Source organism: Pinus tabuliformis, chromosome 7 (assembly GCF_031772625.1).
Source record: "Pinus tabuliformis cultivar Carrire ecotype Pingquan chromosome 7, CPIR1, whole genome shotgun sequence".
In the NCBI taxonomy this organism is placed as follows: domain Eukaryota; kingdom Viridiplantae; phylum Streptophyta; class Pinopsida; order Pinales; family Pinaceae; genus Pinus; species Pinus tabuliformis.
The window spans coordinates 333,555,201-333,566,760 of record NC_142293.1 but is presented as its reverse complement, the minus strand read 5'-3'; positions in this window follow the sequence as shown (position 1 = coordinate 333,566,760).

The window sequence follows — 11,560 nt, the reverse complement described above, 5'->3', positions numbered from 1 at the left end:
CACGATCGAACAAGTACATGTCTGAATATCACATATAAGAATGTCAATGATGCTGAAGAATGAACTGGATCACTAATATCAAAGACTGATCACAAAAGGTACCAAATGAACATGATGGAGTAGGATGGTACTACACTACAAACTCAGGTGCCAACATATAGAATGTTGCCATGAATGACTGCAACATATAAGTTAGAGTGGTATCAACTAGCAGCAACAGGAACAACTGTCAAGTGACCCAATGAATGCTAATGCAACCAGAGGTTTTAACCGACCGTCGTGGTACATTTATGCACTATGGGAATAAATGATCTGGAGTCAACCATGTGAGAAATCGTTTGGTTACCGGTCATTTATGTATACCGTTAACAATCACGAGACTACTCGCCGATAATGATAATGAGTGTCAAGGTACCCATTACAATCTAACAAGTGTGAATAGATGAGCTAGAGTTGAACACCCATCAGAATCTATCAACCAGGAGACAATGATGGTTTCCCACTGTCGATAGTGAAGGATCTGCCACTAATTACTGCAAACCCCAAGTTACTGCAAAATGGACTCTAGATCTTTGCCCCAGAGCAATGTGTCATAGTCGATAGGGAAAGATCTGCTAGAAGGAAGGAATTAAGGCATCCTTCATCAATCTAGCGTGAGTGTAACCTGTAGGCCAATAATGTGGAAGGAATGGGACGAAAAAGATGTAGTAACCCGACTGAAGCACATTTCCGGTGTACACAAGATGTAGCTAGCGCACGACAGAAACCCTCTGAACCAACCAATAATGAAAGCTAACACAGAGGTGAGGTATCCATCAATAGGGTCAAATGGAAACCAAGGTACTGCACGAATCCCAATGTGTGATAATGTAAGCTGATGTCAAACACAAGGGAAACCGCTGAGTCAAAGACCCATGATACTGATCGATGCTGAGCGCAAGGTGACCTATCAATAACGAAAATAGGGCCAGGGTGCAGCTCTAGGCCTATCCTCAGAGCAAGATGTCGTATTCGATAAGGACAAGACCCGCCAGCAAGAAGTCAATGGGGACCTTCTCAAACCGGCACAAGTAAAGGATCAATATAGCTGATGTGATGATAGACATGAAACTGACAACCAGGGATGGCTGACTCAAAAATGAGTCAAAAGACACCGCATAGAGGCCGACTCAGGCTAACTTCCCTTGAACAAAAGCACGACTCAATATGACCATGTGGCAGCATATGATGACTTTGTATAAGTTCGTCATGTAGGAGGCACGAATGAACCCTCCATATGATTGGAAGAGATAGCCAATCGGGGGAGGATTGACTCAATAACAAGGTTAAGGTGTGCCTAGGTCAAACTAAATCCTGCCCAGATGGAGGAGACTTTGCTTTGAGTGCTTTGTTCAAGGGCGACATGACTGACTCTAGCTGCCAACAATAAGTGGAAATATTGTCCCGTTCCCGCTTTTTTTTTGCAATATATATTTTTTTGTCTTTTTCTTTAAGCTAGAAAAAGAATAAAAGAATGCTATAGTACAATGGAAAGGACGAGTGTCAATGAAACAGATGATCTAGTTCCTGGGATTGGAACGTTCCTATGCTCAATGCAGGGAGGTGAAAATTGGTCAAAGACACTTAAAGGTGTGTTCCTTCCATGGATCAAGGTGTGTCAAGTTGTAGAAGGCAAGGGCATGCAAGTTTGATTTCGCAGTAGTCATGGTCAAAAGTTGGCTTAAACACGAGTCCAAGTGAAGTTGGGTTAAGGCCAAAAGGGTGCAAATGGTCAAAATGCAATGCAATAGTACAACTCAACACAAAGGAGCCTCTAGGGTATAAGGCCATAACCAAGCGAAGCAGTAAAGAGGAATGAGTCTTCATCGCATAAGTCATGGCAGGACTACAAAGGACTCCCGAGCCTACTCAGATCGCAGCAGCATGGGTAGCAAATGTTAGTAAGGTGCTAACTACGATGCCCATGAAAAGGATGGCTCTACCATCGTGTCATGATTTTTTAAAAAATTGGCGAGTGGAGGTGGTTTATGAACCATAACACGATGGGATCGACCCTATGGCAAGTGTATCGACAAATGGAGGCTAGTATGCATAATGCAATGGAAAAATGGTGTCCCTAACCTATATGCTAGTGAGAAAACAATACCTACCATGATGGGTCAGCAGTCATGGAACCATCTCGAAACTGTCGAAAAACGTCCAAAATGTCTTGAAAATCAAACCATTCTCGACATTCCAAGCTGCCAAGTTAAAAGTTACATGAGACCAAAGAAAATCAAGTTTTGAAAAAAATTTGCATTTTCAAAGCCTATAAATAGTTTTTGGACTCACCATTTTCACCATTCGAGCTTGAGAGCAAAGGATTGGAGCAAAAGAAGCAAACTTTCCCATACGCCAAATTCAACCGTTCAGATCCTTCCAAAATCACCAGGTAACCTTTATACTTGTCTTGCATTCAATTGTGACTAGTTTTAGAATTTTTAATTTAAGTTTTACCATTGAATATTTTGTCAAAATATTCACCGCGGTGTATATGCGGGTTGGATATATGAAACCCGCATACACGCGGGCCCTACACGCGACTGTGTGTAAATGGACCCACGTATATGCCGCGAACATTTCAAACAAAAAAAATAACGGTTTAAAATCATTTTTTCTTCAGGATGCCAGTCACTTGGCGAGAAAGAGAGCATAACTCAGTGGATGATGAGGTCATGAATGATCCCAATGCTTTGGATGCCTTACGGGGATGTGGTTTGCTAAAATTCTTCAAATTCCCAAATATGAAAGAAAACACACGCCTGCTTGAGATGCTCATTCACTATTGGAGCATCGAGGATGATTCATTTCTGATTGACCAGATGCCACTCAGGATAGAAGTGGATGACATTTATTTCATCACAGGCCTTTCCCAAAGGGGAGAGGTAGTACATTCCAGGGGTAGGACACGAGGCAATCTCTCGATCGAGGACTACGTACATATATATTGCTTGGGACATCCAGAGAAGGTTGGAAGTCAGATTCCAATCAAACATGTGGAGAGTCTATCGCTGAGAATAATCTTGTTCACTATAGCTAGAGTGAACGGATTAGCTTCTCTGCACCAGGCATCATGGCCAGCCATGAGCTTGGTGGTAGATTGTCTTATCACCGTATTTGATTGGTGCACTCCTCTTCTAGCCAGCCTGAAAAGCCAGCTTACTTCCATCAAGAGAGGTCAGACCAAAAACTTTGGATATGGGACTATTTTGTGTTCTTTCTTTTTTGAGAGGGTCCCAACACTTCGTCCTAGAGTGCCAGTTTCAATCAGCACCCCACGAGATCCACGAATGGGCAGGTGGGCTGACTTGATGAAGCGTCTAGAAGGCGGGGACGTCCAACGCACTACATTTGAAGATGACTTCTTCTCCTGGTGGGAGGATCAGATCATTGCCATAGATGACTACCCTTATGCTGGGTTGGATTTCCGAGGGGATCTCGATCTAGTATTACCACTGACCGCAGCATGGGGTGACATAGGTAAGTATTTTTATTTTTATGATTTTTTGTGATTTTTTCAAATATAATAATGAATTTTTAAAAATATTTTTGAGAGGATTCAAATGACTAATATGATGATCATGTTCCAGATATTGGGCCGGTACGACCAGATGAGTTCCCACGACATAGACGTCGTGGCTGAGGGGCCGAAGAGGTAGCTGCAGACATAGAGCGATTGCTACACACAGTCCAGTGGCACTTGGTGAGACTCACTCACGGAGTACCGATGGCGAACGTAGAGGATCTTCCTGTAGATATGCAAAGTCATGTGGTTGGCATGCCACGTGACTGGGTTCGCACTCTTAGGCGTGTGGCCAATGCGATAGTTACCTATTTATCCACTCAAATTGAGCCGGGGCATTAGATGTACTAGACATGATTATGGGCATTTGAGTCCCAATTTTGTATATTATTTTTGGACAGACTTATGTACACTCGAGATGTTTTATGTATATATATATATATATATATATATATATATATATATATATATATATATATATATATATATATATATATACAGTTCGACTTTTTGATGCTTGATTTTATTGTGATGAATGATTGATGTGCTAGTCTAATGCTTGATTAGCGATAGAATCAACTAACCAATTATGAGATCTTGGAATGTGAAAATAATTAATATAAGTAAATGATCTTTGCAACAACCTCACCCTTAAATACTGGCGATATAAACATGGATCCCTCACCCGATAAATGTTATTCAATTGTGACACTATCAATTGTGAATCAAGATAAACTACCAGCGAGTCGATTTCATGGGAAATTGCCTCGGATAGTAAATTAATGATGGCAGTATACTCAGCCATATTATTTGAAGTAGGACCAATGCATACTCCCCTTGACACCATCAATTGACCAGTTGGGTAGTAGAGTACCCGAGCTGCGGAAGTGTGGTTCCGAGTGTGCCGACTAGCACCATCGGCAAATCCAAAATAGACCGAGTCATCCATCAACTCCTACCACAGCAGACCAAAAAGTATCGATATCAAAAACTCTCGATGAGATATGTACAAATATACAAAATGTACAAAGAAGCCATTGCCTAGTTACTACTTAAGAAAAGTACTTCTTGAGATAGAGCCTGTTTCGGGGCTCCGTCAACTTGTTTCCTTCAAAATCGATTAACTCATATGCCCCTTTTTCTACAACTTGTTTAATAATGAAGGGACCGTACCACATAGGCTTAAACTTGCCTGCCCCCAAGGCGCTTTTATCTTGGTCATAGACCAAGACAAGGTTGCCTTCAGTAAAGACTCGAGGATAGACAGCTTTATCATACTGAGTTTTAACCCTTTTCTTATGAGCCTCATTCACCGTGGCGGCATCTCGACGCTGCTCATCGAGATGTTCCAAATGAACGAGGCGATCTTCGAGACTAGAAGTCTTTGGAAGGATCTCAACAGCTAACTTAAGGGATGGGATTTCACATTCAATAGGAAAGATAGATTCCATTCCATAAACTAACTGAAAAGGTGTAAAACCAGTAGCAGTCTTTATGGAGGTTCGGTATGCCCAGGGAGCCGGATACAACATAAGATGCCAATTGGACCAATTTTTGTCGATTGTCCACTGCAGGATCGTCTTGAGAGTTTTGTTGACTGCATCGACCTGTTCATTGGCCTGAGGATAATAAGGAGATGAATGTTCCTAGCGGAAACCCAATTTGAGAGCCAATTCAGACATTAGTTGATTCTGGAAATGACTGCCATGGTCAGTGACAATCTCTCTCCGGATATCGAATCTTGAGATAATCTGATTAAAAAGGAACAATGCTGCCATTTCACTATCATTATTATAAGTGGGCATGGCCTTAGCCCACTTTGTAAAGTAGTCTACAACCACGATGCTGTACTTGTGATTCACCGCTGAAGGCGGATTACAAGTTGTAAAATCAATACCCCACCTAGTAAAAGGACTGATAGTGACAATGGGAAAAAAAGGAGCTGGATGTGCGGATCTTCCGAGTATAGATTTGACAGGGGTGACAACACTAGACCGCTTCAACACAATCTTTGAAGAGCGAAGGCCAAAAATAGCCGGCACATAAGATACGCTGGGTTGTAGCAAGCCCTGAAAGATGACTACCACAAGCTCCACTGTGGTAGTCATTGAGCACTGACTCTGCTTCCTCTAGGGTTAAACAACGCTGAAGGATTGAATCAACCTCTCGATGGTATAATGTATCACCTATGATAACATAGTTCTTGGCTAGGTGACGTAATTTTCGGCGTTCATCCTTAGAGAAAGTAGAGGGAAACTTTGAAGTCTGGAGATAGAAAATGATATCTCCATACCAAGGGTCGAGTGAAGAGATGAGGAATAAATGTTCGTAGGGAAAAATTTCCTCATAAATAATATCCTCTCCATAAGGCAGCTCAGAAATTAGCTCGGCGAAAACCATGGATTTCTTAGACTTGGCAGACAAGAATTCGAGATCAAATTCTTGTAAAATGACTATCCATCGATGATATTTGCCCCCAATCACTGACCTACTGAGGACAAATTGAAATGGATTGACCGCCTCTAAGACAAAAGTTTTGCGTAGCAAGATATAATGACGGAGCCACTGGACAACATGGAAAACTGCCAAAGCCAGCTTCTCAACCGGAGAATAGTGAAGTTCAGGACTTATCAAGCCTCGACTCAAATAATAAATCACATGCTCCGTGAGACCATCGTCTTCCTGAACGAGAACCATCCCAATGGCTGATTCTGCTGCAGTGAGATATAAAAGGAAGCCCATACCATAATTCGGTGGACTCAAAAGTGGGGCAGAGACTAATGCCTTTTTCAAAGCATCGAACGACCGTTCTGCAAAGTCATCCCATACGAATGGAACTCCTTTGCGTAACAAACGCATAAACCCTTTAGTGATCTCGGCATAATTCGCTATAAACCGTCTCAAGAAATTAGCTTTCCCTTGAAGACTTTGAAGTTGTCGAATTGAGGATGGGGGAGGCAACTGAATTATTGCCTCAACCTTGAAGGGATCAACTCGAATCCCTTCATTTGACATGATGAACCCTAATAGCTGACCAGATGTAACCACGAAAATGCACTTATTGGGATTCAACCGGATCTTATAAAAACGACATTGCTCAAAAACCAATCGAAGGTGACTAGGATGATCAGTTCTCTTTCGAGAATGAGCAGCTAGATCATCCAAGTATGCTTCGATGATATGTTTAATGTCGTGGAAAGCATTTGACATGGCCCATTGGAAAGTAGCTCCAACATTTTTAAGACCAAAAGGCATCTTTTTGTATGCAAAGGTACCCCAAGGACATATAAAAGCTGTCTTATGTTGATCTTCAGGACGGATAGATATTTGATTATAACCAGAAAAACCATCCATGAAGGAAAAAATCTCATTACCTACACACTCGTCAATAATCTGATCAATAAATGGTGTGGGGTAATTATCTTTGGGACAAGCTTTATTTAGGTCCCTAAAGTCAATGCAGACTCGGATTGTTCCTTGCTTTTTATCCACAGGGGCTGGATTAGAAACCCAATCGGTAAGAGGAACAGGGTATATAAAACCCACCTTAAGCAGCTTCTCTATCTCAGCTTTAATGGTTGTTGCTTTCCTAGGATTAACCGGCTGAAGCCTTTGACAAACTGGTTTGGTGTTTTCATACGTCTTGATCTCATGTTGAACTATAGATGGATCAATTCCATACATTTCTTCATAAGACCAAGCGAATACATCTCGAAATTCCTTGAAAAGGTCGGTGTAAACTTGAATTTCTTCAGGGGAACATTCGACTCTGATGAAGAGATTCACGATCATGTTAGGGTTCATAGAGATGTTTATATATATCATTTTTGAAATCACCGACATATTACCTTCAGCACGAAAGTGTGCTGGAGCCAAAGGATTCGATACCTTACAAACGTCACTAGTAAAGAGCTCAGAGAACCTAGATTCTACTTCCTGCAATGGAGGAAGAAAATATGAACGATGGTGTAAGTATTCCCAAGGTCGATCTACACCCATAATTACTTCTAGGATTACTTCTTCGAAAGGTAAAACCGTATCTAAGCAGTCCAAGGCGGAGGTAGAATCAAGGGTCTGGGCCGGGGCCACATCACCATCTAGCTCCTCCTCAGAGAAAGGAGTAGAGTGGTCATCTGCAGGGTTAACGATAGACTGGTATCTAAGCTCAGCTGCAGACATAGGGAATTCCATTCCATTAACTTTTCCTTCAGCTAATTTGGTCGTAGGTGAAGGCAAGGTCCAAGGGTCCGAAAAATAATGAGTTCAAAAGAACTCTTTTCGAGGAGACTCCTTAGATGACGAAACGACATTGATTCTAGCAATAGGAAAGGGAAGATAAAAGGTACCCATCAATGAAGAATACATCCCAACTCCTAGATTCTCAGTAGGTGGACGAGGGTTATCCACTAAAGGAACAGTAGAGTCAGAAGTTGCTTGAGGATCAACTGGACAATAATCCAATTGAACAAACTTAACGATTTTCCCTTCATGAGGAAAGAAAATTACGCAAAACAGAGTCGAAACAACGACGTGCATTTTGTATACCCAGTTACTTCCTAAGAGGAGATTGTAGTCTATGTTAGCATCAATGACTTCTACTTCAATATTAACGACCTTCCCCCCAACACATATGGGAAGGGCCGGGATAATCCCATGTGGCCTATGAGAATGTCCATCAAATGAAATTAGGAGGGTATGTGAAGGAAGAGCTGAAGGTGATCCAATATCCTTCCAGCATGACATCGACATGATGCACGTGGAAGCTCCTTCATCAATAACACTACGAAAAATGTTAATTTTCCGGTATGTAGACTTTATTTGGAAAGCCATATGATGAGGGAGTCGCTTTTTGACATTTAACATGTCGAAAGTGAGCACTAAAGAGTTAGTTGGATCAACTGCCCCAATCACCGAGAGTAAAGCACTTCTTTGAGCCGGACATGACTAGAGAACCTCTAAAGCGGACATAGCGCATGGACTCTGAGCGACATCCTCAACAATGGAGTAATTCTAGGTGGCCTTAGCATTAGGATTAATAGTCACGCTTTTAGCGGAACCTTTCGGTATCTGTGGTATAGTCTCAACAGGGGGTCGTTCAATATGAAGGTCGGTATTTTCGGGAGTAGTTTTATCCTTGGAAGTTTCTGCTTCGCCATAATCATGTGTCTGAGTGGCCACATGGACATTGGAACCCATCATGAAAACATTTGATGATTTTTCCCCTTCCTGGTTGCCCCCTGCTGAGGTACCAGGGTTTGAACTCGCGCCAGCAAGAAGTTGCTGCCCTTGGGGAAAAGGGTTTGTTAACACATCTTGGGAGCTAGAAGTCCCTTGCTGCCCTAACAAGCGCTGAGCATATTGAATCTTGGGGCAGAGATGAGCTAAATGGTCTCTACTTCATGACTTGCATGGAAACTTGACTTTCTTTTTAGACTCATTTCTACCACCACCAGCATTATTGCTAGGATTATTTGCGCCAGTCTTCCCATCTTGACTCCATCTTGACATTTTTTCTTACCTCGTCCTTTCTTCTTCCCGTTGGAATTTTGATTTCCTTTGGGGTTGGTATATTGGATGGCATTAATTCAAGAGGGTTGGGAAGACAAAGGGTTAGACGATGTGACCTGTTTGTTGGAAGCAGTTTGTAAAGACAACTGCTGTAATTGGCTCAACAAGTTCACCACATTTGTGTCTACTGATCCAACGATACCATCCACATGAGGACCTGGCTTCGAATTGGCTATATCAACCTTAGATCCAGGAGCATCTGGAAATTTTTTTTGTAGGATCCCAGACTGAGAGTAAATCAATTCTAATTGCTGGGCCCTAAAAATAGCTTGCTCCTCAGAATAGTCTTCGGACATGGAGACATCCTTAGAGATTTCAGGTTGTAAATATTTCAAAAACCATTCAAGACGGTATTCCAGAGGAATTTTGGCTTTAATGAGCCTCTCTCTCTGTCTCCATTCCTGAATGTGATCAGAAATGTGAGTTGTCGTATCCTGACGAAAAGTGGCCAAAAGTTTAGTTCCGGCATCATAATGGATAGGAAACTGGAAATGATTTAAGAAAATATTAGCTAAGTCGGTGAAAGATGTAAAGCTGCCCCCTAGCAACTCTATATACCACTTGGCCACATTACCAGTCAAGGTGCGTTGAAAAAGTCTCAACCTAATCAAGTCATCAATAAGGGAGTTTGATGAGCACCACAAATGGAATGTGGTTAGGTGGTCTCCCGGGTCTTCATCGCCCTTCCCCTCGAACTTTGGAATGTCCAAAGGGAGTTTGGTTGGGACTGGAGGCCAGGCTGGATTGTATTTGATTGGATCCTTTGTTAATTTCGTGAGATCTGTCAAGTTCAATGTTGCCAAAAAGGGAAGCCTAGGAGGACCTTAGGGGTTCCACCTAGACTGGGCAGAGTTCCCAAAGTTTTGAAAAGATTGGCCTGGATTTTGGAAGGCACCGGGCTGCCCAAAGTAACCAGCAGAACCAGATAAACCAAAAGGCAGACCTTGTGATCCAGCAAAACTCGGAGTTTGACCAACTCCGGCCGAAAAACTTCCATAACTGGTGAAGCTCCCTCCTAAAGGATTATAAGGAGTCGAAAACCCCATATAAGGATTCCAAGCAGAAGCTAAGGGAGGAATACTTTGAAACAAACTAACCGTGGAGTAAGGCTTATTCCCTTGTTGGCGTAAAAACAGATTCCCAGTTCCCATGCCACTAACCGTAGGGTTAGTCCAACCTCGAAAGGGATTACTGCTTTGTCCTGTTGCGGGAAAAGGCATAGATCCTATCGTTGGGTTGGAATGTGGTATATGACCACTTCCAAAAGGAAAACATTGAAATGAAGCTGATCCACCCATCATGGATGTGGAGGCACTAAATGGAATTGACGGAATACCCTGTGAATGGGTGCCAAACGGGAAGAATCCAGTACTAAAAGCATTGGCTTGGGAATTTCCACTCGTAGAAGGAATGGAGGTAGACCCAAGTAAAGATGTGCTAGCAAAAGACCCAAATAAAGATGCAGAGGGGATGGAGATGATTCCTCCCCCTTGTACTGATGTTGGAGTCTGCATAGTTGTAACACTTGTGGTAGAAGCCATGCTTCCACTAGTAGCCATCGATGGTAAGTGCGTAATATGACTTGGACTTGACGGTCTACACATTGGAGACCCAACATATTGTAATACTTCTGGATAACTAGAAGGTAGGGGGAATTCGGAGCCGCTAACGACTCTTGAAATTCTTCTACTTCTATGTTATCTTCCGGTCGAAAAATAACTCGAGAAAGAACTAGAGTGTTCCTCTCTTGTTCCATGGAAGTACTAGGCCTGTTTTGAACACTAATGTCCATGTGAGGAGGATCAATCCTCGATGCGTCAGCTGCCACGGGATGAAACCCACTGGAAGTATTACCTCTGCGACTTCTCGGAGAAGGCTCTAAACTTGGTGGTGAAAGACCACGAAGTCTTCGAGACCATCTGGGTGATCGGTCAGCCACTGTGAATTTTTCATTAAGATCTAACTAAAGACTCAAAAAATTGAAATATAGGCCAACTAAGAGCACAAAGCACACACTAAAAAGTCCCTAAAAGATATCAGCTAGTCAAGCAACTTTCGAGTATTTCCGCTCCGGGTGATGAGGACCGGACACCAAAATACAAGAAAGTGAAGTAAGGGGTCTTCCGAAGATATTCTAGGATAATGACGGCCCAGTCCTACCAGCGAAGGTAACAGAGGAAGTTACGCTGACCTCCTAACAACAACCTGTGCTGGTGCAAGCCCCCAAGCTTCGCAAGGGTGCCCTCCAGTAGTACTGTTGAGCGTGATACAACATCGACCTCAGGTGCCACGGGATTCCCCTCCACAGCCACCTATGTAGATCCCTAGGAGTAGCAACTAAGGTTACCAACTCGTATCAGAAGCCAGATGAAACAACCTTGAGGTTATATCCGACAAGTAGGAGAGGGAGTATCTCTCTTGCTTATCTTC